Raw genomic sequence first — 8,144 nt, forward strand, 5'->3', positions numbered from 1 at the left:
TGAATATTTTAAATACATTGAATTCTATTTGATTATCTGAAATTCTCAATTTTTTCAAGTATTTCTCAAATATTCCTTTATCTTCTTTTTCCTTTTGGAAAAAATTTGGATTGTTTAAATCCTTTTGAATTCTTTGAGTTCTATCGGAATGGCTCACATTCTCTTTAATCCTTTTAAACATATTAAATTCGAAAATAAAGAAAGGCTGAATGTTCAGGATTTAATTGAATTATTTTGAATCTTCACATTTCTTTAAATTCTTTTGAAACTTCGGGATTTTACGAATTTATTGAATTCTTTAATTCTTTCAAAGACTTTGAACTTTTTAAAATTCTTTTTTACATCTAAACTGCTTCTGGTCCTTTTTAATTTTTTGCTTTGCGTTGAATTTTGTTTAAATTCTTTGAATTTTTTGAATTCAAATATTAAGTATTACTTAAAATTAAAAGCAACAACCCACAATTAAAAATTGATTTAATTTTTTGAGTACTTTTGGATTCTTTGGTTTCTGCTAAATTCTTTAAATACTTTGAATTCTTGAATTATTTAAATAGTTTTTAATTATTTTAGATATTAAATTTCAAAGATAGGGCATTAATTATGACTAAAATTAACAAAATGAAGAATTAGTTTGAGTTTTTTGAAATTTTTGAAAAAACTTCTTGCACAAAATGAACTTTATGCTTTAAAGGAGGGACACGAAAACAAAAATAATAGTTTGTACCCCAACTGAGGAGAACGCGAATATTTATATTATTTAAAAAAATACTTTTGGATTATTTACTGCTTTTAAATTCTTTCCATACTTTTTGATTGTTTAATTGGTTTGAATTATTTTCAATTGTTTGCATTCTGTTGAATTGTTCGCATTCTTAGAATTTATTTTAATTTTTCTAATTCAAAAAAGAAGTAATTCTTAAAATTAAAAGCAAGTACCTAAAATTGAACATTCATTTCAATTCCTTTATAATCTTTTGAATGATTTTGAATGTGTTTAAATTCTTTAAGCTCTTGAATTCTTTGAAATCTTATGAATTCTTCAAGTCTTTTTAAATTCTTTGAATTCTTTTGTAAATTTAGATTGTTTCGAATTTTTTAAATTGTTTGCATTCTGTTGAATCCTTTTAGTTTCTTTAAATTTTTTTAATTCAAATATTAATTACAATTTAAAATTAAAACCAACTAACTAAAATTAAAAACGTATTTGAATTCAATGAATGCACGCTTTAACTGTCTTGATATGGTTAAATTAGAAAATTAAGTATTACTTAACATTAATAATAACAAATTAAAATTAAGATGAGTTCACTTTGATTCTTTGAATTATTAAAAATTTTTTGAATTCTATTAATATCTTTTGAGAACTTTTAAATTATATAACATTTATTGAAAGATTTTTAATTTGGTTAATTCTTTCAATTCTTTTGAATATTTACACTTTTTTTTAATTGTCTGCATTCTGTTGAATCCTTTGATTTTTCTAGTTCTATAAATACAAATATTATTACTTCAAATTAAAAGCAAAGACCTAATAATAAACAGTCATTTCAATTCATTGAATACTTTTTAATTCTTAGATATGACTCAATATCCGGCCAATTAAGTCCAGACATGAGAATGACTTAGTCAATATCCGATTAGTGAAGGCAAGGCATGAGTAGGACTTAGTTAATATCCGGCTAATTAAGGCAAGACACGAGGAGGACTTAGTCAATATCCGGCGAATGAAGGCAAGACATGAGCAGAATTAGTAAATATTCGGCCATTTAAGGCAAGACACGAGGAGGACTTAGTTCATATACGGACAATTAAGGCAAGAAATGAGCAGGAATCAGTAAATATCCGGCTAATTAAGGCTAGGCATAAGCAGGACTTAGTGAATATCCGGCTAATTGAGGCAAGACATCAGATGGACTTAGTCAACACCCGGCCAATGAAGGGAAGACATGAGCATAAATTAGTAAATATCCGGCCAATGAAGGCAAGACATGAGCATGACTTAGTCAATATCGGGCCAATTAAGGCAAGGAACAAGAAGGAATTAGTAAATATCCGGCTACTTAAGGCAAGACGTAAATAGCACTTTGTCAATATTCTGCCAATTAAGACAAAGCAAATGCAGGACTTAGTAGATATCCGGCCAATGAAGGCAAGACATAAGCAGGACTTAGCTAATATGCGGCCAATGAAAACAATACATAAGAAGGACTTAGTAAATATCCGGCCAATTACGGCATGACATGAGCAGGACTTAGTAAATATCCGGCCAATGACCGCAAGACATGAGCAGGACTTAGTTAATATCCAGCCAATTGAGGCATGAAATTAGCAGGACTTATTAAATATACGGCAATTTAAGGCCAGCCCTAAGCAGGACTTTATCAACTTTTGGTAAATTAAGGCAAAACATGAGCAGGACTAAGCGAATATAAGGCCAATTAAGGCAAGGCATGATGAGGGCTTAGTAAATATCCGGCCGATTCAAGCAAGACCTGAGAATTACTTAATCAATATCCGGCCAATTAAGGCAATACATGAACAGAACTTAATCAATATCCGGCCAATAATGGCAAGACATGAGTAGGAGTTACTTAATATCCAGCCAATTAAGGAAGGACATGAGCAGGACTTAGTAAATATAAGCCTAATTAAGGCAAGACCTGAGAATGACCTAATAAATAAACGGCCAATGAAGGCAAGACATGAGTAGGACTTACCTAATATCCAGCCAGTTAAGGGAAGACATGAGGTCGACTTAGTAAATATCCGGCCATGTAAGGCAAGAACTGAGAATAAATTAATCAATATCTGGCCAATTGATGCAGGACATTAACTGGACTTAGTCTATATCTGGACAATGAAGGCAAGGCATGAGCAGGGCTTATTAAACATCCGGCCAATGAAAGCAAGACATGAGCAGGACTTAGTCAATATCCGGCTCATTAAGTAAAGACCTGAGTAGGACTTTCTCAATATTCTACCAATTAGGGCAAGGCACGAGCAGGACTTAGTACATATCTGGCCAATGAAGGCAAGACACGAGCAGGACTTAATCAATATCCGGCCAAGTATGGCAAGACATGAGCAGTACTCATTATCTATCCGGCCAATTAAGGAAGACATGAGCAGGACTTATTAAATATCCGGCCAATGAAGGCAAAACATGAGCAGGGCTTATTAAATATTCGGCCATCTACGGCCAGCCTTAAGGAGGACATTATCAATATAGGTTAATTAAGGCAAGACATGAGCAGGACTTAGTGAATATCCGGACAATTGAGGCATGACCTGAGGAGGACTTAATCTGTATCCGGCCAATTAAGGCAATACATGAGCATGATTCATTCAATAACCGGCCAATTAAGGCAAGGCATGATCAGAACTTATTACATATCCGGCCAATTAAGGCAAGGCATGAGCAGGACTTATTAAGTATCCGGCTGATTAAGGCAAGACCTGACAATGACTTAATCAATATCTGGCTAATTAAGGAAAATATGAGCAGGAATTAGTGAATATTCGGCCAATTAAGTCAAGACGTCAGTAGGACTTTGTCAATATTCCGCCAATGAAGGCAAGACATGTGCAGGACTTAGTAAATATTTAGCCATATAAGGCAAGACATGAATGGGACTTACTGAACATTCAGCCAACTGGGGCAAGACATTAGCAGGACTTAGTAAATATCCGGCCGATTAAGGCAAGACATGAGCAGGACTTATTGAATATCCGGCCAATTAGTGCAACACCTTTGGATGACTTAATCAATATCCGGAAAATTAATGCTAGGCATGTGCAGGAATTGGTAAATATCCATCTAATTAAGGCAAGACGTGAGTAGGACTTATTCAACATTCTGCCAATTAATGCAAGGCATTAGCATGACTGAGTCATTATCCGGCCAATTAAGGCAAGACGTGAGAAGGACTTAGTAAATATCCCACCAATAATGGCAAGTCACAAGGAGGACTCATTTAATATCCGGCCGATCAAGGCAAGACATGAGCAGGAGTTACTGAATATCCGGATAATTTAGGCAAGACGTGAGTAGGACTTAGACAATATCCGGTCAATTTAGACAAGACGTGAGCAGGACTGAGTAAATATCCGCCCAATTAAGGCAAGACATGAGCTGGACTTATTCAATATCCGGCCAATGTAGACAAGACATGAGCAGGATTTAGTAAATATCCGGCCAATTAAGGCAAGACCTGAGGAGGACCTAATCAAATACCGGCCAAATAAGGCAAGACATAAGCAGGACTTATTAAATATCCTGCCAATGAAGGCAGGACATAAGCAGGACTTATTAATTAACCGGCCAATGAAATCAAGATATTAGCAGGAATTATTGAATATCGGGCCATCTAAGGCCAGCCCTAAGGAGGACTTTATCAATATCCGGCCAATTAAGGCAAGACATGAACAGGACTTATTAGATATCTGGACAATTAAGGCAAGACATGTGCAGGAATTTGTTAATATCTGGCAAATTAAGGCAAGACATGAGCATGACTTAGTAAATACCCGGCCAATTAAGGACAGACCTGAGAAGGACTTAATCAATATACGGCCAATTAAGGCAATACGTGAGCAGAACTCAGTGAATATCCGTCCAATTAAGGCAAGGCATGAGCTGGACTAATTCAATATCCGGCTAATGTAGACAAAACAAGAGCAGGACTTATTAAATATCCGGTTAATTAAGGCAAAACATGAATATGACTTATTAAATATCCAGCCAACGAAGGCAAGACAAAAGCAGGACATATTAAATATCCGGCCATCTAAGGCCTGCCCAAAGAAGAACTCAATGAATATGCGGTTAATTAAGGCAAGATATGAGCAGGACTTAGTGAATATCTGGCCAATTAAGGCAAGACCTGAGGAGGACTTAATCAGAATCTGTCCAATTGAGGCTATACATGAACAGAACCTAATAAATATCCGGTCAATTAAGGCAAGAGCTGAGAATGACTTAATCAATATCCGGCTAATTGAGGAAAGACATGAACTGGACTTAGTCACTATGCAGCCAATGAATGCAAGATATCAGCATGACATATTATATATCTGGCCAATTAAAACAAGACATGAGCAGGACTTAGTGAATATCCGGACAATTAAGGCAAGACATGAGCTTGTCTTAGTGAATATCCGGCCAATGAAAGAAAGACATCAGCAGGACTTAGTAAATATTCGGCCAATTAAGGCAAGACATGAGGAGGATTTAATCAATATGCGGCCAAGTAAGGCAAGACATGAGCAGGACTTATTACGTACCTGACCAATTAAGGCAAGACATGAGCAGGGCATATTAAATATCCGGCCAATGAAAGCAAGGCATGAGCAGGACTTAGTAAATATCCGGCCAATGAAGGCAAGTTCCGAGCATGTCTTTCTCGATATCCGGCCTATTAGGCAAGACATGAGCAGGAATTATTGAATGTCAGGCCAATTGCGGCAAGACATGAGCAAGACTTAGTAAATATCCGGCCAATTAAGGCAACACATGAGCAGGACTTACTGAATATCCGGAAATTTAAAGCCAGACCTGAGAAGGACTTAATTAAAATCCCTCCAATTAAGGAAAGACATGAGCAGGGCTTATTAAATATCCAGACAATAAAGGATAGACACGAGTAGGACATACTTACCATCCGGATAATTCAGGCAAGACATGAGCAGGACTTATTAAATATCCGGCCATTTAAGGCGAGCCCCAAGTAGGACTTTATCAATATTGGGTGAATGACGGCAAGACATTGGCAGGAAATAGGGGATATTCGGCCAACGAAGACAAGACTTGAGTAAGACTTACTTAATATCTGGCCAATTGAGGAAAAACATGAACAGGAATTAGTGAATATCCGGCCAGTTGAGGCTAGATATGAGCAGGACTTAGTAAATAACCGGCCAATTAGGGCAAGACATGATCAGAACTCACTGAATATCCGGCCATTTAAGGCCATACCTGAGAAGGACTTAATTAATATCCGGTTATTTAAGGCAAGGCATGAGCAGGACTTATTAAATATCCGGTCAATGAAGGCAAGACATGAACAGGACTTTGTGAATATTTGGCCAATTAAGGCAATACATGAGCAGAACTCAATCAATGTCCGGCCAATGAAGGCAAACCATGAGTAGGACTTACTTAATATTCGGCCAATTGAGGCAAGACATGAGAAGGAATTAGTAAATATTCGAACATTTAGGACAAGACATGAGCAAGACTTATTAAATATCCGGTCAGTCGAGGCAAGACATGAGCAGGACTTAGCAAGCATCCAGCCAATTAAGGCAAGACATGAGCATGACTCATTAAAGCTCCGGCCATTTGGGGAAAGGCATGAACTGAACTTAATCATTATCAGGCCAACGAAGGCAAGACATGAGAAGGACTTAGTGAATATTCGGCCAATTAAGGCAACACATGAGCAGGACTTATTGAATATCCGGCCATTTAAGGCCAGACCTGAGGAGGACTTAATCAATATCCGGTTAATTAAGGCAAAACATGAGCAGGACTTCTTAAATATCCGGCCAATAAAGGCAAGATATGAGCAGATCTTAGTGAATATCCTGCCAATTGATGCAAGAAATGAGCATTAGTGAGTCAATATCCGGCCAATTAAGGCAAGACATGAACAGGGCTTAGTGAATATCCGGCCAATTAAGGCAAGACATTGCAGGAATAATGAATATTCAGCCAATTAAGGCAAGACATGAGCAGGACTTATTAAATATCCGGATAATGGAAGCAAGACACGAGCAGGACTTATTAAATATCCGGCTAATGAAGGCAAGACATGAGCAGATCTTAGTGATTATCCGGCCGATTCAAGAAAGACCTGAGAATGGCTTAATCAATAACCGACCAATTAAGGCAGTACATGAACAGAACTTAATCAATATCCGGCCAATGAAGGCAAGACATGGGCAGGGCTTACTTAATATCCGGCCAATTAAGAAAAGACATGAGCAGGACTTTGTAAATATAAGCCCAATTAGGGCAAGACCAGAGAATGACCTAACTAATAAACGGCCAATGAAGGCAAGACATAAGCAGGACTTAATAAATGTTCGGCCAATTAAGGCAAGACCTGAGGAGGACTTAATCAATATCCGGCCAATTAAGGCAAGACATGAGCAGAACTTAATGAATGTCCGTCCAATTAAGGCCAGACATGAGCTGGACTTATTAATAATGCGGCCATCTAACGCCAGCCCTAAGTAGGACTTTATCAATATCCGGCCAATTAAGGCAAGACATGAACGGGACTAAGTAGATATCTGGACAATTAAGGCAAGAACTGAGAATGACATATTCAATATCCGGCAAATTGAGGCAAGAAAAACACTGGACTTAGTCTATATCCGGCCAATGGAGACAAGAAATAAGCATGACTTAGTCAATATTCAAGGCTAGACCTGTGGAGGACATAATCAATATCCGGTTAATTAAGACAAGACATGAGCTAGACTTAGTGAATATCCAGCCAATTAAAGCAAGACGTGAGCTGGACTTAGTCGATATCCGGCCAATGATGGCAAAACATCAGTAGGACTTACTTAAGAACCGGCCAATTAAGACAAGACATGAGCAGGACTTACTAAATATCCGGGCGGTTGAAGCAAGACATGAGCAAGATTTACTAAATATCCGGCCATTAAAAGCCAGACCTGAGGTGGACTTAATCAATATTCGCCCAATTAAGGCAAGACATGAGTAGGACTCACTTAATATCCAGCCAATTAAGTCAAGACATGAGCAGGACTTAGCAAATATCCAGCTAATTAACGCAAGACATGAGCAAGACTTAGTAAATATCCGGCCAATTAGGGCAAGACCTGAGCACTTAATCAATATACGGCCAATTAAGGCAAGACCTGTGGAGAACTTAATCAATATCCGGCCAATAAAGGCGAGAAATGAGCAGGAATTAGTGAATATCCGGCCAATTGAGGCAAGACATGAACAGAACTTAGTAAATATCCGGCCAATGAAGGCAATACATGAGCGTGACTTAGTAAATATACGGCTATTTAAGGCAAGACATGAGTAGGACTTAGTAAATATCCGGCCATTTAAGGCCAGCCCTAAGCAGGACTTTATCGACATGCTGTTAATTAAGGCAAAA

This window comes from Belonocnema kinseyi, chromosome 9 (genome assembly GCF_010883055.1).
Source record: "Belonocnema kinseyi isolate 2016_QV_RU_SX_M_011 chromosome 9, B_treatae_v1, whole genome shotgun sequence".
Classification (NCBI taxonomy): domain Eukaryota; kingdom Metazoa; phylum Arthropoda; class Insecta; order Hymenoptera; family Cynipidae; genus Belonocnema; species Belonocnema kinseyi.